Source organism: Aedes aegypti, chromosome 2 (genome assembly GCF_002204515.2).
Source record: "Aedes aegypti strain LVP_AGWG chromosome 2, AaegL5.0 Primary Assembly, whole genome shotgun sequence".
Lineage (NCBI taxonomy): Eukaryota > Metazoa > Arthropoda > Insecta > Diptera > Culicidae > Aedes > Aedes aegypti.
In genome coordinates, this window is record NC_035108.1 from 370,772,743 (window position 1) to 370,800,514 (window position 27,772).

Genomic DNA, 27,772 nt, shown 5'->3' on the forward strand with positions numbered 1-27,772 from the left:
AGCTATAAAACTTGTAGGCAATAAATGTCAAAATCAAATAACCCCTCGTAGTTTTATGGCTAGCCATGGCTAGCGTGAAAAGCTGGTATCGCACAAGAGGTAAAAACATTCAGAAAACAACTACGGAAGTTCTCGTAGAGCAATACCCGGGTAGAGGTGAATAACAAAATAATGCTAAATAAGAACAAATTTTGCAATCGTATCTAGTTTAACCATTATTATGTTATTAACATATGACATAAAATATCTCATCAATAGCAAAACATACTATCATAGCAAAATTTGTCATTGATATGTTATACTTAAAATTAATGTAATAACTAATCAATCACAATATATACTATCATGGTTAAACTTGTTATTTGTACAAAAATACTAAAAAACGTTAAATATTTAAAGAATAACAAACAAATATGTCATTATTTTGATATTTGAAAACTTTATTCTAATAATTCATGAGAACAAACCAATATCAAATTTTGCCATAATAGCTCATTTTGCAATTTAGCATGATTAAAATATAAACTTTTAGCTTTCCTGCTAACAAACTTTTTGCATTTTGAAACTTTAATGAATATTATAAAAATAGTTTTATGATATTCATTAAAGATTCCAAAAGCAGAAGTTTTAGCAGGAAAGCTTAAAGTTCATATTTTAATCATGCTAAATTTTGATATTAAAGTTCAAGAACTAAAATTACCGTTACTTTGATCTACTCGTGAATAGCTTATTAAGTTATTATTTTGTTATCAATATCAAAATAATAACATATTTTGTAATTTACGGTTGCCTAAATTTTTGCTATCTATTTATCTATTTATTTATCTCTTATTTCCGATAAACAAAGAACAAATTTTGCTATTCAAATAATCTATTTTAATAGTAAATTATGTTATTCTTTTGTTATTCTCCTCTACCCGGGTAAGCTGAGAAGCACGCTTTGTCCTAGGAATCTATAGCAGATTTATTACAGAAGCTTATTAAGAAGTAGTTGGGAGAATCTCTTAAAAAGGTATATAAGTTTGTATTGGAAGAAATCCTGAAAATTTCTTCAAGAAGTTGTTGATGGAACTCCTAAAAAATAATGAAAAACCTGGAGTTAATCTTGCAATAATATGTTGAGAATTCCCATAAAAAACAACTCTCAGAATGATCCTCTGGAAGAATACTTGGCTGAATCCCTAGAAAAATTCCAGGAGAAATGCATGGAAATCTTTTATGAGCATGATATGAAGTATGATTGAATGAGTTCAGGAATGAATCCAAAGGGCATAGCCTAGAAAAAATTGGTGGAATCGCTAAAGTATTCTGGGCAAATCCCTGTAGATTCCCGTAGAGCTAGAGATTACTGAAGTAATCGTTGAACAAATATATTCAAAAAAGCTAGAAGGAATCCTTGTAGGAATACTGAGATAAAGTATAGAAATAAGTAAATGAGTTAGTTCTAAAAAAGTTACAGTAATGTGGAGTTCATGGACTACATTGCTAGTACATAGTGTTTACTTTTGTTTTACTTTATTAATAGATCTTTGGAGCAATTGCTGCAGAAATGCTGGACGCAGTTATGAAGAGGGCCTATGAGGAAGTTCCACAAGAAAAATAAAAATAAAAATTAGAATAGTAAAGTTATTTAAAAAATGCAACTGAAATTTCTTGACATGAAATTCTTTCTCCGGAAATTCTCCGGAGGCATTCTTAAAAAATAACACAAAATAATTCTATCAAAAATCATTAGGAAACCTCCCATTAATAAGTTTCTGGACGAGTACTCTCATGAGCTTCGGATAACTCTTACTAAATTCATGTATGGAAACCTGGACGTATATATGAAAAATTCTCAGAAAAAAAACTTAAGGCATTTCTTGGAGAAATAAATGGAAGAATCCAATGAGAAATTCCTAGTAGAATCAATGGCGTAGTTCCTACCAGATGGGATTTTTGGAGATATTCAAGTACTTCAGGCAATAATTCTTCGGAAATTCATAATGATTTTTTTATAGTATTCTTCCTAGTATAATCCTTGAAATAATTCATGGATAGAGTGTCCATCCCGGGACATCCCGGGACAAAAAATCCCGGGATTTGACGATTTTCGGGATTTCCCATTTCCCGGGATTTTATTTCTGACATCCCGGAAATCCCGAGATTCCCGAAATGTACGTAGTATTTGATGAAAACCACTAAATTCCAGTGAAAAACAATGACATTTTTCCTCACTATCAACCTTATTTGATAAAGTAGAACAGCATAATGAAAAAGAGAATAAACGAGTAATTATTTTTATGAGAAGATCAATTTACCAAGTAAGTAGCACATATTTTTATCTGTCTTGTTGCAAAGTCTTAATGCTTTGCTTTTTAACATTAGCTGTTTTATAAGCCTATGCTGAGATAAGCAATTTGAAATACACCTAAACTGCTTTTAGAAAATTGACTGAGAAGTTTTCAATCTCGTTTTCCATACAAATATTCCAAAAATTCCAGTAGATTGGAACATGTTTCGATCTCAATGAAACTTTCATAATTCGCTTTTCACTCCGTTAAGTACCCAAGAAAAATATAAAGATGACCGAATAACGATCCATTTTTTTGCTACCCGATGCAAAAATCTGCGGTGGGACTGACATGCGTTTAGTTTTCATTATGGGACAATTCAACTTGATGTTTTTTTTTCCTAATTTAACTGAACAAAAAGTGCTTTCTCGTTAGTGCAGCTGAAAGATCATTAGAAGATATAATGTAAACTGATATCAACTCAACTTTGACTAAAATGCAGATGGAACTGACTTGCGATTCACGGCACTAAACTTCAGTTAATAATTTTCAGTAATTGATATCTACAATACCTTCTAGGATCTTCAATTGTTTCTTTTGTTCTAAAGTTTTATGACTTTTCAAATGTTTGAAGCAAATTGCATTAAAATTATGACCTAAGTTTGTAACATACTTCCATTCATAAGTGTTATAGAGAATTTGAAAAAATCCAAAAAAAATCCATAATCAATCGAACTAAGTTTTAATTTGAGTTAGGTTACTTCATCACAACAAGAAAGTCTTATCTGAAATGTGATTTTTTTCTTTTGAAAAATTTCATTATCTGTTTATTTCATTGAAAAAAAAAGGATTGTTTATTTTTTACTTCCATTTCAACTAAAATGCTAGTTTTATTGAAAATTTGATAAATCCCGGGATCCCGGAATTTCCCAGGATAAGCATTAATTTTTGTCCCGAATCTCGGGACGAGCAAAATGGCCGGGAAATGGACACTCTATTCATGGACGAATCTCAGGACAAATTTGACCGGGAACCTCGGTATCGTAGAAAGATTTCCTTGAACAGTTTTAAGTGGGGTTCATTTAGAATTGTAGATAAATTACTTGATGATTTTTTGTCAAATGTCCAGTAGAATTCTTATACAACCCTTCAAATATTCACCGAAAAAATCAAAATCTTTAAGGGTATTTCTTCGGAAACAGTTTTTGAATATCTTATAATAGAAGAAATTTCTGATAAAATTCCTCAAAGAAGTCTTAAAGAAATCTTCAAAGTCAATACTGATGGAATCCCTATAGATAATATATGGATAGATACCTTGTGGAATTTCAAATAGAAGAAAGAAATTTTCATGAAATAAATCTTGGATATATTTCAAGATGAATTAATGGATAAATTATTGAATAATTATTGACGAATTTCTGTAGGAATTTCTAGGAATGTCTCGTGGCGACGTAACGCAGCGACGCACAGGTAAATTCTGGGTGCAATCCTGTCTATTCATAAAAACATTTTCTCGGATTTCTGTGGGTTCTTTGGTCAAACTTGGAGGTCTGAATCTTGGCATTTAGTGGTCCAATTGTCCTGAAATTTTCACCGCAAATTAGATACAACATTTATCTCATTCAACTGAAAAATCATCACACAAATTGTTGAGCTTTTTTTTTTTAGAACGAACAAGTTTACCGTAATATGATATTCTGTAAACTAAAATGTCTTTTTTATATTAAAAATTTCTGCACAAGGGCATATTCCCTTAGTATAAAAAGTTACTTCAAATTCAAATTTAATCATATTTTTCAAAATTGCGGATTAGCAATATTATTTATTAAAATGATTCTAGCTTAGCAAATTTGAAGTTTGTTTTAATCTACGATGAAAATTTCAGATCAATCTGAGCCCTAGATCTTAGCCGCCATTCACATTTTTTTATGGATTATAGGCAAAAGGGAACCTTGCCTATTTTTACGTTATAATTTGATAATGTTCAATGTTTTATTCATTCTCTGTGTTTAAGTTGTTTAATATGACATATATCTTGATGTGAAAACAATCAAAAATATTCAAAATGTGAAAGTTGTCGAGAAAACACATATGGCTAAATAGGGAACCTACTTTATTTTGTTGAAATGGTTACTATAGAAAAAAAATAAATGAATGAGTATGAAAGTTCACATAGAACACTTAAGTGAATTGCAAGCTTGGTTCCAGTGGGAACGAGAATGCCACACAGATAACGAAGAATGTTCTTTCTCATACAAAACTACAGTGATGCTGAGCACAGACATTATCCTTGATATCGATTGCAGATCGAATCTCAAACAATGTTTTTTAGTTCATAAACTGCAAAAATGACAGCAAAAAAAATATATAAGCTTGAAATGATAAACGAAAACTTCCGAAGGCTTATGGTAACGTCCGTGGCTGTAAAGCAAAACTATGCTGAAGGTGTTTGGGTTTGATATCTGGTCGGTCTAGGACCATTTAGTAACGGACATCAATTTGAATTCCCTGAGCATGATGGTACTTTACACCGTGCATACTACATGATACCAATAGAAAAGCGAAAACTGACAACTTTGGTAAAACTCTCTATAAAAGATTGAACTCGGAAAAAGTGCGACGCTTTGTTTTGGGTGCAACTTTTTATCGCGTGGGAAAAATTAATGAAATTTTGGATAATACTAGTTTAGAGTATAATGTTTATGTGTGCAAAATTCTATCGCGATCTGTCAAATTGTTTTCGAAACAAGAAGAGCAAATCTTGGGCGCGGTAAATCGATAATTCTGGTCAGTCGCATAGATGGATCGGCAAAAGGCTTGGAATCCACCATTCCACCGTGTCCCACGTTTTGAAGATGTTCCAGGAGACAAAGACCATCGAGTGGCGCGCTGAAAGCGACCGAAAACGGAATACCCAGAGAAGGCGTGGAAGATAAGGCAGTACTTTAAGAATAACCCGAACCTTTCCACCCGAGACATGGCCAATAAGGTCCATTTGTCGAAGTGCTTCATCCAGCAGAACATGAAATGGGCTGGGCTACGTGTTTTTAACCCGTATAGGCCTGAGTGAAAGAAAATATAGTAAAACCCTCACCGCTCAGCGGATACTAAACGAATTCAAATAATATTTTGTCAGTATACTGGCTCACATATCTTGTATCTAAATGTGGCCAGAGGATTTCGGAAATGTTCCTGTGGCCGGAGTTATTCCGGTGGGTCACTGGGTCGAGTCGGGTGAAAAGGGTGCCGTGGTTCTTTGCCCCTGCAGGTAGGAAAATTTCAAGTCACAGATAATTTCCGGAATCGTCTAGAAAGTGGCTACTATATCGAGCAGTTTTAAGTAAAATGCATCAGCGTAAAACTTTTGAGAAACAATTGTATTGGATAACCATGTGTCCTGCATTTGTTTAATCCTTCAAATGATCATTTTCAGATCCCCGGGGGCTCAAATTTATGATAAAGTGGCCAATTTGTATCTAATAATCTGTTTCAAGATTATAGGAACGCATTTCAGTGAACTACTATGTTTGATCTTTACTTCAAGAGAATTGAAATGGTTTAATATCCAACAAATCTATAGCCGATTTTCCGGGCATTGAGTCCAAGTAGCCACATCTGGTACCATCTAAACGGTGAATAACTCTTCAGTTGAGATGTTTATTATCAGATCTTAAAAATTTATGCAAATTAAAATGATTGCCATTACAAATAAATAAAGTTAACTTGGCATGTCCCAAAAAATCGTCCTTTTCTACCCGACTTGACCCAGTGACCCACTAGAATAACTCCGGGCACAGGAATATTCCCGAGCTCCTCTGGCCATTTTTTGAAACTAGATATGTGAGCCAGTATACTGACAAAATATTATTTGAATCCGTTTAGTATTTGCTGAGCGGTAAAGGTTTTAGTATTTTTGCTTTCACTCAGGCCTATACGGGTTAAGGACAGGAAGGCGCCAAACTGAACTGACAACCAAAACACGGTGGCCAAATTGCGTGCGCGGAAGCTATACCGTGAGTGGCTGGTCAATGTGGACGGTACAGCAAGCCGTTCTTTACAACCGGTAGCATAATTGAGCAGCTTTATCGAGAGGAATACTTGCAGAAGCGTTTGTTGCCCTTCCTTTGCTCTCACCGTGGTCCCACGCTGTTCTAGCCGGATCTCGCTTCGTGCCATAACGCCAATCCTGTAATGGATTGGTAGGAAGCAAAGGGCGTTAATGTGGTCCCGAAGGAAGCGAACCCGCCAAATACACCAGAACTTCGTCCGATCGAAAAGTTTTAGGCGATAATGAAGAAGTTGGAGAAAAGCGGAAAAATATTCAAAACCGATGAAGCTTTGAAGAAAAACTGGGAGAAGTTGTGTAAGAAAGATGGGCAAAGCTTTGTCCAAGATCGCATGAGCAGTGTTAAGAGAAATGTACGAGCATTCAGCTTGGGGGAAGAAATTCAATAAATAAATTATGCGAAAACATAGCAAATATATAGTATATTAAGTGACTTCGTGCTTGCCCCACGATTATCATGTGACACGATAAACACATGCAAAAATGCTCAATTGACAAAGAAAGCTCTCTGTTTTTAACTGTTAGAGTGCTCAAAAGAACACTAATCTGAGATGCAGGCTCTATCTCAGTTGGGACGTAACGCCAGAAAGAAAAAAAAAGAATGTCTTCTCCGTTATTATTCAGAGACAATTGTCTGTCCCCACCGCATTGCGCGTGGCTGGCATTAGAAAGTAATGTTCAAGCCATCCAGAACCCAACCGAACCGCTTTCTAAACTCAACAAACAAACAGTCCATTTCCTTCCACTTCAATTACGCTGCGGATGTATCACAACTTGGCAGACAGGACTCGCCGGACTTTGTGCAGTTTGTGCCATCACCCGTTACTCAGTTGTATGCTATTAACAGGCAGCAGCAGCAGCAGCCGGCACTGACTGACTGAATGGCAAGAAAAGATAGATAGAACACTGTGCACAATTTCATTGCATGTTGCAAATCCATCATAATTTTTCCATTATCCCTACCATCAGCATCACCCTTCTTCCATGGATCCGAGGATGCACGATTTTCGCCGTTTCATTTTATTTGTGTTCGTTTTTCGCTGGACCGTACTGTTTCCTTATTGCTGCCCAGTGGTTCCCAATTAGCTCAGAAATGCAGGAGCTTCAATTTACATCAAATTCACCAGAATCCTAACAGCGGGACAACTTTGTCAACTAAATTAACGGATTTCAATAGAATGTTATGAACATTAATGAGTTTTTTCTAAAATCAAATATATCAACTCAATTGAAAACTATACATCATGGAATGATCATGACTGAGGATTTTTTAACAACTTGTTTATTACGGTTTTTTTATATTTCTTATTGTGATTTCCTCAATTTATAATCAACCATTAAAAAGTTTGGTCATGCCCTGAAAATTTAATTCGAACATATATCAGAACTAAAGAAACAGTTGTATCTATACTTATATATATACAGGGCTTATTCGCTTGTCAAAAATTGCTCTTTGTTTTTAAGTTTTATGGATTATTGCGAAAATAATTGATCTAACATATTAAATTTTACTTCTTCCTAAAAACCTCATTATGAAGTGCTATCGACCACATGATGCAAACATTTGTAAGCTTTTCAATCATATAGTTTTTCTACATATTATTTACCATAAAGTTTGACTGGCTGACACCCAAGACAGTTTATCGAATTCAGTACTATACCATTTAATTCCACTTTAGTGTTCCGTGCGTCTCACATAGGAAACCGCTCTCATACTATTTACAGCACTTAACGTGAGCTTTCTTACTTTGAACACTAAATGTAATTCAAAGCACAGCACAGCATTTCGTTGCGTTGGTCGGTCACTCGACTCAGGAGCCGGGATAAGCGGATAGTGACCTTTTTGTGTGCGCCAACAAACAATCGTGCCGCGGATAATGTACGAGAAGCAGACTGCAAGTGCCGGCGACGGCAACAGCATCGAGGAAATAGTCGAGCTTTGCGTGATCCGACTGGTGCACTTCCGGCGTGTCCGTCCAGCGTCCTTTCGCGTTGAGGGCCACGTCACGCCGCCGGTTGGTCGAAGTAAGTTTTCAGTGTCGTCCGACAACGACGGCATCGTCATTCATTCGCGGTGCTGCGCCAAGCCGTTATTATGACAAAAAAGATGGTTACAGAAGCTAAGTACATGGTGCGATTTCTGCGGTCATTTTACACCTCTGGGCCCATTAAAAAAAAACTTTTTAAGAAACTCTAGAAATCTTGATGTCAAGTTTCATGCTAACAAAAAATACAAAATTATCCATATTAGAATTACTAAATAGCACCGAAAAACCTCGATAAACGCCATAGAAGTTGGCCATGCTGCTATCAATTAGTTTAAATTATCACCGTTGTTATTATTAGAAAGATATAAAAATGACTTATTTTACTAAATTGGCTCAAGTATTTTTAGCGTTGCCATAGTTTTTATTAGAAGAGTGAGGTGTGTGCAAGCGACCTCGAAAGCTCATTCTCGAATTTCACGCGAAACGATCACTATAGGGAAAGTGTACCAGTTATGGCCATAGTGGTTTCCTATTTGGCCATACGTGAAGTTTCGATAACTTTCAAATTTTGAATCTTTTTGAATGTTTAAACATCAAGATATATTTTAAGGCTTACAACTTTAACACACAAAATATTTCAAAATGTGAAAACATCCAAGTGATCCCGTATGGCGAAATAGGGAACCGCTATGTCCATAACTGGTACACCTACCCTACACACACTTCTGCCCCCGTGTTGCATAAAACGTTGACTTTGATGGATATCAACGCTCCTGTTTTTCGCATTGGGCAATCTCGGTTCAATTGATTGGCTGAGTAGCGAGTCCACTTAACGCCTTGGAAAATTCCAGATTGGAGAAAGTCAAACGATTTTATTGCCAATGTTCCTAGTGACCAGCAATTATATCCTAGTCAATTATTGAAACGAGATGTAAGGATTTCATAAATTTCGTCCAAGAATTCACTCAAAAAGATTGCAGCAGTATTTCTTCCAGGAATAACTCCCGAATTTCTCCAGGCATCACTATGGGCAGTTTCCTCGTATATTCTTATGTCATACTTATGAGTTTTGTCAAAATTGAGTCAAAAAGCCCTCAATGGAACAAAATTAAAATATGTGCAGCTAAATACTTAACGATCCTTTAGTACACATTTCTTAGTGCCTTAGGGAATAAATTTAATCCTAGGACAACTTGGGACAAAAAAGTATGGAAAATTTCAATACAGTAAAATCAAATATGTTTTTTTTTTTCAGTGTAGTCCTCAGATTAACCCTAACGGAAGTACGAATTTTTATTTAAAGATTTTCTTTCAACATAGTTTGTTGCGTAAGCTTGAGAACAGGGTATGAGGATCTATATAAAATATTACGATTATGTAATATATTTCATTCAACGTATACTTCTCGTTTGTATCGAATTCTTTATTTTCATAAACATTTCAACTTTATCAAACTGTGTCAACCTATCAGAACAAGTCATGTTTTTCAATTATTGGCCACCTGATCGCCCATAAGGGGCATCTAACAAGTATACCTCCATGGAAACCGACAAAAATTCCCCAGAAAAATGTCTAGGGGTTTCTGTAGAGATTTTCCAGGTTTTGTTATTCCTCCGGACAATTTTAATTCATCAAGAAGTTCTATCCGCAACTCCACAGTGTATACTATAAAACTTATTGCTTCGCAAAGTAGTTCAATAACTCAAAGGCTATCATTATTTAAGCTATGAGATTCGCCACCAGGCGGATCCAGTGAGCATGAAGCTTTCGATTAGCAAATGTCTCCGGATCCTGACCAGATAGATGGCGTCCTCGACAAAGTTGTCAGTAGCTCAAGGCAGGCACATGATTCGAAATTTCGGCGTTAGTGAGCATCCAATTTATGTTTTGCGGGTATCTTAGAATTCTCTTCGTTTGAGCTGAAAAAATAATCGATTGGTCACTAGCTTATGGTGATCAATTGATTAAGTTTTCAGCTCAAACGGGTATTCGGTTCTCCAGATATGTGTTCTTGAAATTTGAGGTTTGGCTTCGATTCATCTTCACCTTAATGATTACTAGATTGAAAATCACTCCGTTACCAGGAAAACAAAAAACAAACAGACGTCATTTCGTCTTTGCATCCCTAAAAACTAGTCTAGTAACCTCTAGATACGGAGAAAAAATAGGGAATGAAAGACACATCGAGATAGGGAGATATCAAGATAAGGAGGATATCAAGAAATTAAGAGTGAAAATGTTTGCAAAATGAAGGAACCAAACAAACCATCGGCATAGGGAGAGATATCGAGATGTAGAACATCGATATGTAAAGATGTGGACTGCAAATGCCAATAATTTATGCTATTCTAAATTTTAATCAATTTGTTCGGAATGTGAGTCAGCCTGAGCACACTGTATGGCATTTGAAGCAAAAATTTGTTTAAAACTTTCCGGCAAAAAGAACATATGACACGTTCAAATATTATTTTGTTCTCCACACTCACAGTTAAACTCCAGTTCACTGTTAAACTTTGCAAAGATATTTAAAAAAATAATAAATTTCAGCTGACCCCTTGAAATTATTATTATTATTTATATGAGAGGTTTTAACTACAGAGTCATTTGACTCGTGTGCTCTTTATATGCATTACAAGTTACCGTAAGCCTGCGGGATATGAATCAAAACGGTTGTCAGATAACCGTAAAACAAAAACCGTATGCTCTCCGAAACCCAAAACTTAGCGTGACCCATCGGTGAAGTTTCAAATGTCATGCCTCAAATAGTAATACCTCTTGAGCTACTGAATAACTTTGCTGAAAACATTATCATCCTGAGTAGTCTGGAGCCTGAGATATAAGCGAAACAAAAAAATAAAAAAAAAACTACACTCTTATAAAATTTCATGTAAATTTAAGTCTTCAAAGATGCCCATAGTGGTTTCTGCGCTCGTGTACATACACGGTACATGTCACCTACTTAAAAATTGCTGGTGGAAAATATAAACAAAGATCAGCTGTTCCCAGCAAAATCAAATGGCAGTATTTTCAACCAGCAAATTTGCTCATGTGTTCGTGGCACCGCTCGGCGAGAGCTCAATAAAAGATATGAACCTTTTGACACAAATTTACGTCCATTCCTAAAATGACATTATAAAAAAAAAACACACGGCGTGACGTGAAACCTGGGAAGACTTTCTTTTACGTTATGACGTAAAAATAAATCCTCATAGAATTCACTCCATGCCGTGTGCTTTGCATTTCCCAAGGCAAATAGAACAAAATAAAAAAAGGAACACTTACCGTCTAGCGACCGGATTCTGATCTTAAAGGTTGTGTAAATATATTGCACTTTACATTTACTATCCAGCAATAGAATTTTCTTTCTCATCGCACTAATCATTTCTCCCACGTAATAGAATCATTCCATACACAACACTATTCATTAAACACGAAGCTGGAAGCATGTAAGGAAAACTAATGCTTATGGATATCTACTAATGTACATATGTTCCAATTATCGATCTTCCCGGTCAACTTGTTCACCACTGTGAATCCACTCAGTTCGATCAAAGAAAAACAGTTCCTTAATTTAATATTTATCAATTGCAGAAGGAATCACTCACGACGTTCGGTGTCGGCCATGTTTTAATGCAGACTAGCATCATGGTTTGCATGACATCCTCAGAAAAGTTTATTGTCATGTAAATTTACGGTTCAATAAATATATAAATAAGTTGTGCGTTAAATTTTCATGGCTTGAAATATTTAGATTTCAAATGGAAACTTCAATTTTCAGTGATGATGAAAAATGAGGTTAATGATAATTTGAATTTTATAACACGTCAGAGGAAACTTAAATTTAAGTTATATTTAAGTGCACATAGGTTTACGTCTTTTTCAATTCTCATTATTCTTAAAGTGTAGGATGAATGGGTAAATTTCAAAACTGCTGGCTGAAATAAGGCGGACCATGACCTACTGAACAACTTTGCCTAGAACAATATTTTTTTAGATAGTCAGAATCTTGAGTTATCCGAAAAACAGAAATTTCATGCTCATTGGCGGCACCTGTAGAGTAAAGTGGGGCAACAGTTCAACCTTAGTGGAATAATAAATATTTCCTGAAAAACTATAACAAATGAAAATATTCAACATATTGCTACCGAAGACAGTGCTGTGTCATCTTGCATCGCGTACCAGATATTCAACAAAATCTCCAAATTGACGAAATCCTTGACTTTTCTATAACGCCCTCTAACCATGTGCCTTATAAAAGACCTGACAGTATTATTCCTTTCATTCTACCAATGTTCCCAGCGTTTAAAATTATTGCGTTTCGCTTACTTGAATGCAATGAATAGCCCAAAATGCATACTTCAAGTTTGCTTAAGATTAGACTTTACCTGCAGAGTTGAATATATTGAGTTTAACCAATTATACTTGAGCAGTGTTGGCAGCACCAATAAACTTTGAACCCTATATGAAAATTGGATCTCAGAGGAAATTTGGAAACTTGCTGAACATTCTAACTTGCTTAAATTTCAAGATTTTGTATATTCTTTGATTCTTTTCTATCAGTGTTGCCAGCTACACGACCATTTGTGCGAAGGCAGATTAAAGGGCATGTAACACTTTCTTCAGGTTTGATTAACATTGAATAAATTTATCTTCAAAATAGAACACATCCAAATAATTGGAGGTTTTCACGTTTGCCGGGCAGTGCAAGTTAAAGAGCCCGATTGGTTCTTTTTTTTCTCGATTTTCACGTTTGCGAGGCAGTGCGAGTTGAAGAGCCCGAGCTAGCAAGAGTTTTTTCATTGTGTCGTCGGGTTGTTACATTACGTGAAGCTGAAAGTAAATTGTGGCGGCTCAGTCAAGGATGAAGTATCAATTGGTGAGCTCGCTTCATGCTTTTATTTCAAATCTATAAAATTTGTGTGACCACATTTAATCGTGCAGCGTTGAAATGGCAATATGATATTTCAACAAGCTATAAATGGTCCGTCACTATGAGTGTCAGCATAAACCCTGATTTGGAAACTATTTATGTTTTACATATATATATTTTTTTATCAAGAAACCCCTTTCCTTTTAACTTTGTTTTTGTAATTAAAGAAATACTTTGGATGATTCGCCACTATGAGTGTAGATTTGTAAAAGTTTTACTTTATTCAACAAACTTTGAATGGTTTGCAACTGCAAGTGTCGGCATAAAAGTGTTCTGTGATGGTCCAGCAAATCGATTTTTTTTTACTTGTCATATGAGTAAAATATAATAACACATGCTTTCGTTCTTACTGCTCAATGATGCGTTTAGATATTTGTTCAACAAACTTTGAATGGTTCGTCACTTTAAGTGTGGACATTATTTTCTACTACTTGGAAATTGTTCATATCATTTGAAAATATTATATTCAGAGGCATGTTTATATCTCTCAAATAATTGTTTATCATGGTCTAATCGCTTATCAAAGTGAATCCTGAGACCCAACGTTCATCCCAATTAACAAGCATCTCTTCCAGTAACCTTTGTGGAGATGCAGAGGCAAACACGGTCTCCAAATAGCAAAGGTTACGCACTTACATTCCTTCCCCCAATCCCACATGACTGCAAGGACGTGGCCGGCGCCACGCCGGACCCTGTATATATAGAGGTACTGAATTATGCACACTGAAGAAGATTATGGCCAATCCCATCCGAACTTCTAGTTGATTCTTTGTGCATCTTCACTGAGCTCGGTCAATCACGGAATAGCAACTATTGATATGTGTAGTCAGTCTAAGCTAAGCTAAAATAGAACCCAGACAACCAGAAGTCGCATAGCAGTAGACGAACAAAATCGCTTATTTGTACAAACTACATCATTCCCGCACTACATGGTGGATGAAATCGTTTGATCGATGAGTTTCCTCGCATAAAACGCTATTTTATGAGTCCATATGTACATTCCATTTCATCCCGTATACTTGTACAAAGTAAGTCGGATCAATCCGTAGCAGCTGTCAAATAAATTTTGTTATCATAAATTAAGTCGCATAAGAATACAGACTAATTCGCAAGAAAATCTACACACTCGCATTGCATGTTATGTTTCATCATATAAAATATGCACGTATATCGCCTCCACTTTTGTACGTATAAGGCCTTTTCGCGACATCTTATACGTGAAACTTTGCAAATATAAGCATCACATAACGCAAAAGGTGATTTGGTTATACGTACATTCTGGTTGTCTGGGAAAACACCCATATAATTGGCTCTTGTGACAAAAATCGAGAAGTCTATATCCATAGCATGAATTTCAAAACTGCCAATCTAAAACTTACTCCTGCAATGTCATTGGCATATCATATTCAGCTATTGTAAGATCTAATCAATATCAGCAGGCTATTCGTTAGATTTGCAAACATCAAATTTTACTATGGCCCAGAAGCCTCATGAATAAAGTATTAATATTTTCTTTAGATCTTTTATCTCTTATGTCAATTAATTCGATATCACGTTTCGATTGCCAGTTACTTCGTTTCTATTCGGGTTCCGATCAGGGCTGAGCTGTTTTTTTTTTCAGAATGATGTAGTTTGAAAACTAGAGTTGTCAGCTTGGAACAAAAAGAAAATGGACCTTACTGGGACCGGTTCCACGGTGCGGCCATTAAAGAACTCTAAAAATATTTAACAACAACAAAGCTGGTCTCAATGTTTTTTGTTATTCAAACATAACATTCGTAGTCGAAACTATAAAAACAAATTGAATTGGAGTGAGTTATACCAATTAGTTAGGTAAAAGTTGGCAAATAAGGAAGTTGAGGTCATTTTTTATGATTTCATTCGAGCTAAAACGAAAGCAATCAATCAAAAAAAATCAAAATGGAAGCAATTTTAAAGTATACTTGAATAAGTTAATCAGTATGAATGTATGAAAAACCTTGCAAAAGTCAAGTGGAGATTGGCGGCTCAACAGAAGGCATCCTTGTCTGTGCATTCAACAGTATGGCCCATAAAAAATGCGAAAATCGTCATATCTTGTTTTATGGTAGTTTTTACATGGAAAATGTGAATGGAACATAAATATTATTCATTACTTGTATTGTTTAATCTGGTTGGTAAATGGCTAGGCATGACGCACCATTGGTACCTCGCGTACCTGAAGGAATAAAATAGACTCCTTTGTGCGGTCCTTAGCCTCTTGCCCAGCAACTCCTATCCCTACCTCCTCGCGGTACTGGCCGGGGTACGAGTAACCTTAGAGAAGATCGGGTAACCAACCCCCGGTGGGAACTTTGGTCGTATGCTGACAGGGAAGGGGGGGTTTGCTTTTGCTTTGGCTTTTGCTTCTGCAAACCTTGAGCGTCTGTTCCCCATGTCAGGGGCGGCTGATCATCGTCCGAGTAACCAACCCCCGGTGGGAACTTTGGTCGTATGCTGACAGGGAAGGGGGGGTTTGCTTTTGCTTTGGCTTTTGCTTCTGCAAACCTTGAGCGTCTGTTCCCCATGTCAGGGGCGGCTGATCATCGTCCGAGTGCCAGAGAAGGACTCTAAGCTAAACTGCGCACTATGGTCCTCCGAACATTTAGGGGGAATGGTCCTCCGGAAATCTAGGGGGTTGGTGTCAGGCCCTGCAAGCCAGCCGTAAAAAAATCAAGCAACGAATAATCAACGAGAGAATACGAACCGGGACAATCGGCGAAGACCACAGCGACGTAAAGGGACTAGCGATTGGAAGCTCGGTACGTGGAACTGTTAGTCTCTCAACTTCATCGGGAGCACACGCATACTCGCCGACGTGCTGAAGGACCGTGGATTCGGCATCGTAGCGTTGCAGGAAGTGTGTTGGAAAGGATCAATGGTGCGAACGTTTAGAGGTAACCATACCATCTACCAGAGCTGCGGCAATACACATGAGCTGGGAACAGCTTTTATAGTGATGGGTGATATGCAGAGGCGCGTGATCGGGTGGTGGCCGATCAATGAGAGAATGTGCAAGTTGAGGATCAAAGGCCGGTTCTTCAACTTCAGCATAATAAACGTGCACAGCCCTCACTCCGGAAGCACTGATGATGATAAAGACGCTTTTTACGCGCAGCTCGAACGCGAGTACGACAGCTGCCCAAGCCACGACGTCAAAATCATCATAGGAGATCTAAACGCTCAGGTTGGCCAGGAGGAGGAATTCAGACAGACGATTGGAAAGTTCAACGCCCACCGGCTGACGAACGAAAACGGCCTACAACTAATTGATTTTGCCGCCTCCAAAAATATGGCCATTCGTAGCACCTACTTTCAGCACAGCCTTCCGTACCGATACACCTGGAGATCACCACAGCAGACAGAATCGCAAATCGACCACGTTCTGATTGATGGTCGGCACTTCTCCGACATTATCGACGTCAGGACCTATCGTGGCGCTAACATCGACTCTGACCACTATCTGGTGATGGTCAAACTGCGCCCAAAACTCTCCGTCGTTAACAACGTACGGTACCGATGGCCGCCCCGGTTGACCTAGAGCGGCTCAAGCAACCAGATGTCGCAGCGGCATACGCGCAGCAACTCGAGGATGCATTACCGGAAGAGGGTGAGCTGGACGAAGCCCCTCTTGAGGACTGCTGGAGAACAGTAAAAGCAGCCATCAACGATGCAGCTGAAAGCAACGTCGGGTACGTAGGACGGAGTTGACGGAACGATTGGTTCGACGAGGAGTGCCAGGAGGTTTTGAAGGAGAAGAATGCAGCGCGGGCAGTCATGCTGCAGCAAGGGACCCGGCAGAACGTGGAACGCTATAAACGGAAACGGCAACAGCAGACCCGCCTCTTTCGGGAGAAAAAACGCCGCCTGGAAGAGACGGAGTGCGAGGAGATAGAACAGCTGTTCCGGTCTCAGGAAACGCGTAGGTTCTATCAGAAGCTCAACGCATCCCGCAACGGCTTCGTGCCGCGAGCCGAGATGTGCAGGGATATGGATGGGAGCATTCTGACGGACGAGCGTGAGGTGATCGAAAGGTGGAAGCAGCACTTCGACGAGCACCTGAATGGTGCTGAGAGCACAGGCAATGAAGGACGGGACAACGGAGGAAATGTCTTCGTCAGTACTGCGGAAGATGGAAACCAACCAGCCCCCACTTTGAGGGAGGTTAAGGATGCCATTAACCAGCTCAAGAACAATAAAGCTGCTGGTAAGAATGGTATCGGAGCTGAACTCATAAAGATGGGTCCGGAAAGGCTGGTCATTTGTCTGCACCGGCTGATATGCACAATCTGGGAAACAGAACAGCTACCGGAGGAGTGGAAGGAAGGGGTAATCTGCCCTATCTACAAGAAAGGCGACAATTTAGATTGTGAGAACTTTCGAGCGATCACCATTCCAAATGCGGCCTACAAAGTATTATCCCAGATCATCTTCCGTCGTCTGTCACCTGTAGTAAACGAGTTCGTGGGAAGTTATCAAGCCGGCTTCGTTGACGGCCGATCGACAACGGACCAGATCTTTACTGTACGGCAAATCCTCCAAAAATGTCGTGAATACCAGGTCCCAACGCATCACCTTTAAATCGATTTCAAGGCGGCATACGACAGTATCGACCGCGTAGAGCTATGGAAAATCATGGACGAGAACAGCTTTCCCGGGAAGCTCACGAGACTGATAAGAGCGACGATGGAAGGTGTGCAAAATTGTGTGAAGGTTTCAGGCGAATACTCCAGTTCGTTTGGATCCCACCGGGGACTACGACAAGGTGATGGACTTTCGTGCCTGTTGTTCAATATTGCGCTAGAAGGTGTTATGCGGAGAGCCGGGCTTAACAGCCGGGGTACGATTTTTACGAGATCCAGTCAATTTGTTTGTTTCGCGGATGATATGGACATCGTCGGCCGAACATTTGAAAAGGTGGCAGACCTGTACACCCGCCTGAAACGCGAGGCAGCAAAAGTTGGACTGGTGGTGAATGCGGCCAAGACAAAGTACATGCTAGCTGGTAGGGCCGAGCGCGACAGGGCTCGCCTAGGTAGCAGTGTTACGATAGACGGGGATACTTTCGAGGTGGTCGACGAGTTCGTCTACCTTGGATCCTTGCTGACGGCTGACAATAACGTTAGCCGTGAAATACGGAGGCGCATCATCAGTGGAAGTCGGGCCTACTATGGCCTCCAGAAGAAGCTGCGGTCAAAAAAGATTCACGCCCGCACCAAATGTACCATGTACAAAACGCTCATAAGGCCGGTAGTCCTCTAGGGGCATGAAACGTGGACGATGCGCGAGGAGGACTTGCAAGCACTTGGAGTCTTCGAACGTCGGGTGCTTAGGACGATCTTCGGCGGTGTGCAGGAGAACGGTGTGTGGCGGCGAATACGATGGGCAGGGCATGTTGCAAGAATGCCGGACAGCAACCCTGCAAAGATGGTATTCGCTTCGGATCCGGTTGGTACAAGAAGGCGTGGAGCGCAGCGAGCTAGGTGGGCGGATCAAGTGCGTATCGATTTGGCGAGCGTGGGGCAGAACCGAGGATGGAGAGATGCCACGAACCGAGTATTGTGGCGTGAAATTGTTGATTCAGTGTTATCTGTGTAGATGTTAACTAAATATGTGTGTGTGATTGTTTAATCTATTCAGACTTAGTTTTTCGCTTTGGACATGTTTTTTTATCTGTTACTTTCACCTTATCAGAGAGGAATTGGAAACATCCCTTTAAATTTTATCATGCAGACGTCGAGTTCAATATCTGTGTGATGAAAGCTTCTAAAACGTCAACGATGGCCTGAGATTCTTCACAGGCCTTGTCTCCAGCATACGCCCATATCAAATGATAGAATTGATTCATACCTGGGTTATTGGAGAATTAAACATATTTTCGAAAAAACGACTCATTTTGGAGAGTTTTGATTGAACCTTGATTTAAGTGTGATAAGCGGCTCCGTTTTGCTCAAAATCTATGAGCTAGTATTGATATAAGTTGTCTCTAACCGAAGGAACAAATTTCATCCTCAAAAATCTGTTATAGGCCTCCGTATTTATTTATTTTTTCAACTTGAACAAAAAATAAAGGCATATCATACCTATAAGACGCAAATGCCCTCAAAACTATGACCCTAGCAATATATTTTATTGTGATCATGAAAAACACGTTCTCTAAAGAATCCTCCATCCTCTGATACCAAACAAACTAAAATTTTCAACAATAAAGTGTGATTTTTGAAGGTGGGAAGTTTATCACCAGAGTATACGACAATCAGACGCTGTTTCTAGCTTTTGGCGGACAAAACCTTTGAACTTCTTTGCTTTATTACATTATTTAGGACAGTAAGAAAAATATGACAACAATTGTACTAGATAGCGAAGTTATGTCAGAATATTCCACAATAATCATAAATTACATTTACTAGCAAAAACAATGAATGGATGCTAAACTCACGTTCAAATAGTTTTCACATTTTTTTATGGGCCATACTGTAATATTCAGTGAGTAGGGTCGGTGTTCCCTTAGTGGACAGTCCCCTATAGTCGCACTAGTGACTTTTTACGGCCGTTTCGCTAGTAATCGTATCAAAATATTTTTTGACATGAAGGTCAGTAGCTATTTATCTAAGTACAATTGACACCCAGCTCGATTTTATTCAAAAAATGATCGAAGTAAATAGTTTTGCCTAAAATTTTAGCTCCCCTGCGCCTATAGTTAACCTATTGTTCCTATAGTAGCACTGCTAAAAGAAACTAATTTTTATTAAACAAAATAGTTGATAAATTACGAACTTTTTACATCAATCGAAAGCTTTTGATCCACACAATAAAGAAAAAATATAAAAGTTTTGTAAAAATACAGTTTTGATTTATATTTTGCCTACTCCGTGAGGCTAGTGCTACTATAGGAACAGAAATTAGGAATAGTGCTACTATAGGCACATGTGTTCCCATAGTGGTACAAGCGATAATAAAAACAAAAACTTGAGTTTTCGTATGTTTCATATTTTTTCCACAAAGCCAAGATAAAAAGCTTTCAGATGATGTTAAAATAATCCCGCTGGATTTATTATTCGATTTTATACGAATATTTGTTCTTAGCTATGTGGCTATTGGTACATCGACCCTAAGTAAAGTTAGTTTTTAATATTTCTAATTTTAAAAACAGTAACAAATATGTACTAGTCGAAAGCAGCTTGGCCAACTGTTTTGTCATTTTTGTGGGTTTTTAGTGGTATTGATGAATTTCAATAAGGATTTTCAGTAAATAAATTGTCATTGAAACAGGTGCACAACAAATAACGAAGCAAGCGCACTCACAATCGTTTGTTCCATCTTTTAGGGATTGGGATACAATCTCAAGAGAAATTGTCATGACAATTACAGGAGGCAATGTTGTTGCAACCTTTTCAACTCGGAATTAATCAGTTATTTCAAACTCAAAATCATATTTGATTTATGATTATTGTTCGACAATGTAGCAATGTTAACCAACACGAAGAACGTTCTCGGAAAATGCATTCGCGAAAATCGCAATGCACGCGGTAAGCGATTATTGTCATATTCTGTTCAAGTTGTGGTAAACTGTAGTTGCTACACCCAAAATAATTCGGATGGCGGAATTCCCTCCTAACGTATTAGGTGCTAAATCCACCTATTGATGGTAAGATTCGCCTCCTAAGCGTAGACGGGCAAACCCGTCAATTGAAATCGAGCACATTGGACTTGAAAATTGGAGCAATCTAAATGTTTACGCCCGACCCACACAATTGCACAACCAATCCGAAGCCGAATGGTGGCATCGGAAACGCACACTTAGGCAAATGGTCACGCGGCAAATGGATGGTGGACATGTCAGAAGCAGGGCAGGCAATCGTCAGATTCGTCACAGTGCGATGACGAAATAAAAAAAGACATCGTCATCCAGTATAATAACTCTGGCAGGTCGTCGTCTCGTCATCGACGAAAGAATGCACGACGAACGTCAACCCAAAATCGTCAACGAACCACTTTGTCTTCATTCCGTTCGCTCCCCTTTCTCAAACGAAGGAGGCGTTTATTGTATATTCGCTTGCTATGCACAAAACGGCGAATGCCATCCCAGAATTGCTTGTATTGGCAATTTAACCCTTACTCCTCAAGCTTCTACAATAGCTCTGTTGGTAAGCGCGTGATGTTGATAATTCAGAGATCGTTTGTTCGATTCCGGACACGTTTTGTTGTTTTGTTTTTGTTTTATTTTTTTCAAAAAAGGCTCATAATCTATCGACGCCACGGTTCATAGTTTTAGTCGGCTCAGAGCTCCCGAACGAAGATTCGACCATAACGAAGGAGGTTTATTTGTTCGTCATGACGCCGAGCCTTTGTGGCGGACGACTGCAGCAAATCGTCATCCAACGCTGGTTGAGTGACGATAACGATTCTTTTTTTAGTTTCGTCGACGACTTTTTCCATTTGACGATGACGATTACCTGCCCTGCACATGATCATTGGGCGAGCGGGGGGTTATTTGTCAAAACCACACAAAAGCACGAGGGGGGAGGAGGTTACTGAAAAGTCAGGAAAAATGTTCACGTGGTTTATGGACGACCCCTAAGAAAGATATGGGGATTGGAATTTCAAACTTTTTTTAAATTTAAAACCGCTCTTATTAGCAGTCATTTACATTTACCGTTATATTTTTTTTTTTTTTTTGTAAAGAAGATGCAATAGTACCGAACTGGAATTTACAGAAATTACAATAAGGTTTAATTATCGCACTCAACATTTTACACCAAAGCCAGATTTTCCATATTTTTGGAATTGATATACATAAATAATAATTCTCAAAAAAACTTATGTGCACAACATAATCGCAAAATAATGGTGAACGCGTCACGAAATGATTTCTTCAACCCCTAAGTGGATTTTTTGGTGTTGGTGTTCGTTCAGAGGTTTGCCAAGCCGCATAACTATATAAAACTCGTGAAGATCTTTTCCGAACAATATTTTTTCTACATCCCAGAAAATTTACTTATAATAATAATGCTCAACATATTGTCGATTTAAAGTCATGCTTTAGAGCATTCATGATGTCAAAACTATGTATCATTGCTTGACAGTTATCGAATGAGTGCAATAAAACTTATTTTAATCTGCATTTTATTATGCATATAAAAATAAACACACATTGTTTGAAAATGTATTGGAAAACGGAAACGTGAATTGTGTTCAAGTTTATTATTTTTTGCTGATCATTAGAAGCAAAATTAGTAAGCTATGCGGTTGTGTTAAATATGTCAGGAAGAAATGTAAGGGGTCATCCATAAATGACGTAGCTATTTAGGGGGGAGGGGGATCTTTACGGGGCCCATATAGCCGTAGTGGTAAACGCGGAGCTATTCAGCATGATCAAGCTGAGGGTCGTGGGTTCGAATCCCACCGGTCGAGGATCTTTTCGGGTTGGAAATTTTCTCGACTTCCCAGAGCATAGAGTATCTTCGTTCCTGCCACACGATATACGCAAGCAAAAATGGTCATTGGTACAGTAAGCTTTCAGTTAATAACTGTGGAAGTGCTCATAAGAACACTGAGATGCAGGCTCTATCCTCTGTTTTGTTTGACTTATAAACTTGGTTTATAAAATGATGATTCAGCTTCAAAACATTCATCAAGATTGAAAAGAAATCTGAGAAATTTTAGATTTTCTTGATAAATGCAATCAAACAGATTTTTCAAAGCTTTAAATGGTTATGTAAATATTATATTATATTCGTGTCTTAATTGATAAATTTATTAATAAACAAAATCAAAGTTTAATAAATAAATTAAAAATCAATGCTTTAACTACTTGGAGTACATTGTTTTCTCATTTGTTAACAAGTCATAAAGTCAGCCGTTTTCAAGACAATAAAATATGCTCTTTTCGGCAAATATTACATGAAACAAGATATTTATACCGTGTATTATGCATTCAATGTTGCAGGAGATCTCACTCAATCAACTCATCGATTTGTTTTGATGTATCAATGCTCTTGATGGAATAGCCTGAATATTAATGAGGACAACAGATTCGAGTGATATCGAAATTGTCCTATCATTCAATTTTATTGATAACTTGGTAATTTGATAATTTTTTATTATTTAACTGTTTCATTATAGGTTGTGTAGGTTTATTTTATTATGAAGAAAGATAATGAAGTTCAGCTGAAATATTAATATAGATAAATAATTTGTATAATAATCGCTAAAATTTTCTAAACATTCCAAATATATCAAGTGTAATCTTTCCTATATCTGGCCACTGATTGCCAAATGGATTTGAATTTGGATAATAATTCATTTCGAATTAATATATTGTATTGTTCATTTTCATTGAAATCTATTTCCTAACAGAGAATAATTTAAAAAAAAACAATCCTTTAATAACGAAATTTTTGTTCTAACTAAAAATAAACTAAAAATATATTGTACCCTAACTCAACAATAACGAGCTTCATCAATCCAATCAATTTTTTTTTTTTCACATTTTCTATAGTAAACTTGTTTGGCTTGGTGACAACAGCAAAAGTAATACAATTTAGTCTATATGAAACTAGATACCAAAATTATGTAACAGGAACTGTGTTTATTTGAAACTGTTTTCCAAATTACTTTCGAGGGGGCCTTCCTTAGCCGAGTGGTTAGAGTCCGCGGCTACAAAGCAAAGTCATGCTGAAGGTGTCTGGGTTCGATTCCCGGTCATCGTACCTGCCACACGATATACGAATGCGAAAATGGCAACTTTGGCATAGAAAGCTCTCAGTTAATAACTGTGGGAGTGCTCATAAGAACACTAAGCTGAGAAGCAGGCTCTGTCCCAGTGAGGACGTCAATGCCAAGAAGAAGAAGAAGAAGAAGAAGAAGAAGAAGGGGGGGGGTGCTTGATATGCTACGTATTTTCCAAGGGGAAGGTTCAGCATTTGTGACGAAACGGTACGAGAGGGATGGGGGGTGTAAAAAATCAGTGAAAAATGCTACGTTATTTATGGACGGCCCCTAATAGAAAATTATAAACATTTGTATGAAAGAAAAACTTCAAAGTTTGAGCGCTATTTTCTCAGTGCCTACTTTTTTCAATATGGGCCTTTATGGACAGCATAAGTTGTTCTTAGAAAAACTTTCTTATCGAAAATCTCTCTGAAATTTTGTCCTGAACAACTAATTCTTATCACAATTCATAGATAGTCAAAATTAAAAATGATAAAAAAAAGATTATTGCGTTACATAAAAATGAAATTTTGTTTTCATATTTTTCATGATAAAAAAAATCAGTATATATGTTCTCTTGACTTCTCCAAACGGTTTACTACAATCTCCCCACTGAACGTTCTGTTCTAAAATCAACATATCGGTGCAATAATTCTTAAAATAAATTGCTTGCAAAAACTAATAGCCAATTTGCAGAAGTTGTTCTTGAGTCAAAATGATCGATTCATCTAAAGAAAACTCTTTTACTATTATACTAAAACCATGGTTAAAATTTAATCCCATATATGGGGCACGGTTTCTTATAATCGGCTCATTCTGGGTAGCATTCATCAGCATTGGATCGATATTTTTTTATCAATGTGAAAGTAGAACCGTGATCTTGTTTTCTTTGAATAGCACCAGCAAAAGATTCCACAGAGTTTTCATGTTTTAAAGACTATTCATTTTATAAAGAGGACACCTTGTTTATGCTATATCTTTTTTATCATGTATATAAAATCCCAGAGTTTTCTGTCTGTCAGTAACGCTTTGAAAGGTTTCATTGAGCAGCATACAACAGCAATTTAAGAGCACAACAACAGTCAAATTAAGAGCACTGCAAAAGTCCATTTGAATGTAACAACATTACAATAGGGTCCTAAAGCCCTGTCCCAATTTTAGTGCCAAACGCTTACGTTCAGGCCAAAAACACATGTTTACACAATTTTTTAATGTTTTTCATTTGTTTAAGTACAAAAAACATTTTTTCATGTTTTTATAGATTTTGTCACACTCCTTGATTTGAACTCGAATTTCGGGTGTATTTTGTTTTCCGTGTCCCTTCCGAAATGTCAGATAGCAACAACCCCAGTGTTAAAACTAAAACCCCTGTGATATTTTTATCGACTAAGCGAACGTCAAACATGATCTCAAGTGTCAAGGTTCATTTATGGATCCAATTTTGAAATTAAAGTTTATATATGATATATCCGTTATTTGAGCGAGAAAAATTGCTAAAGTAGTTGCAGTAATATGATCTTTCGTGTTATTAAATGAAAACAAGATTTAATTAACCATTTTAGGACCCTATTGCAAATTGTGGAGCACTATAACAGCTATTGCACAGGGTGTTCTAGAGTTTTCCGGAGCTTTGTCCTTCCTAATTCGTATAAAAGTCACGATCTTTTTATCATTGTAGTTTTCCGGTTTTATGAACTTGGACGGTAATCAAAATGTAAACAAACCAACTTTATGCTGTTCGACCGCACTTAAATTCCGATGCAAGTTGAAAATGTGGTTCATTACGGGTTTCGTCATTTCAATATAAGGTTCAAAAACAAATAAGATATTTGCAAAGGAAAGATAAACATGATTGTGGGCCGAATATTCTAGTTTTTTCTTTATTTACACAACCTTCTTGAGTCGATGTTCCATGGTTCGATATCGACTTATGAAGGCAAAATAAAAATATTTTTTTATGGTAACTATAATGGTCCCCTAAAAGAGCTTTCCAAAGCATTCCTGTTCGATGACTCGATATATTCATTAGTCGATAGTCCCCTAATTACAATTCGATTCGTTGTATATCGTTGACGATCGCCATCGCAGCACAAAGATCTATACAGAAATTGTAGCACTGGTTAATCGGGATTCAATAGAATATTCTAGAATTTTCAGTCAGATTCTTCTCTCTAATTTATAGAAGCTTCTGGAACTTTTGAAATATTTCACAACAGCATTTAAGGCTGTAATTATTTCAGATCAGAATAACGGCACTATAACAATGGAGTATGGTTATAGCATAAATTTGGGCGATTTTGCGTTCATAAATATCATGCGTGTCTCAGCTTATTATTCATACACCAATGGCATATTAATCAACAGAGAAATTTCTCTGTCCATGTTATCATTTTGCAATTGAACATAAACATTATTAATCTTTGAAAGAGGTTTTTGCTTGAAAATTCTTATGGAACGTGACTAGCCACGCTGGGTTAGCTAGTTTATCAATGAAATCATAATCGGTTTTCTGTGCATCGTAATACTATTATTTTCCTCTTATATGGAAATACAAAATACAAAGAAGAACAAAGAAGTTTCGACAAAAACTTCCTAGAAAAGATGTTCTTCAAACTTAAACAATATTTTTCACATACCAAAAATCCGAATTTTTATGAATGAATTGTGTTTTGGTATACTCAACTATTATACTTGGCTCCAGACCTACCAATCTTTGACCATTCTAAACATTGTTCCTTATTCGTGTGAATTATAATTATTTTGATGGCTTTTTTGTTATAACACCATCGTGCAATAATATAACAGTCTAACGATACTGTATACAGAAAACCGATTACGATTCTATTGATATATTATAAAGATATAGCATGCACAAGGTGTCCACTTTATAAAATGAACAGTCCTTAAGTAAGTTCTACAATAGAGAATGTGGCTACTCTGGTAGGTGATAAATTATTATGAATATACATTAAACTTGTTCAACATACGATGATTAACGCTTTAAAGGAGACTTGACTGTATATCTTTAGATTGCTGGGGATAACACATGTTCACATGTTTATCAACAGCATGAGCAATCATGCATATGAAACGTAAAACCACATCGACTTTGGTTACTCTTCACTTCAGTAGTAAGTTTGGAGCAGTAGATACACAGTGTGCTAGTCGATCCGATGATTATGGTTCGAATCTGGTTTGCGCCCTCTCGGGTTTTTGCGTGTCTCCATACTTCCAATACATGCACTTAAAAGAGGCATATGTGTGGAAGTTTTATTTTTTAATACATGTGTTGGTGATGCACGCACATGAAAAAAAATACACATGTGACATCAACCAGGATTGATCCATGGTCATGAGCGTGAGAACCAAATACTATACCACAGCACTAAACCCGCTTGTTGGTATGCGTGGTGCAAAAAGCATATCAAGTTGTACTTCCCCATTTGTACCGTAAAAACTGCTCGACTCAATGACCGGATTATCTGCCTATCAATAGACGCTCAAAAACGTCATGTCGCTCAGAAGAACACTTTTCCGCCATCAATAGACGCAGAAAACGCCTATAATGACGGTTTCAACTTTTGGGTGTACGAATTGGTTGACAAATGATTCATCGGTTTTGATGGACTTTTTTTCTCAATAACGATCTGGTGGGTCACCGTGTCATTCGTTTACTCTGCACAGCTGCTCTGTTGTTCGGGCAAAACGGAACGAGTGTAAACCGGGGGAAAAGCGAGCAAAAAAATGGAGCATTATTTGTAATTGCACCAGTAGTGGAGCA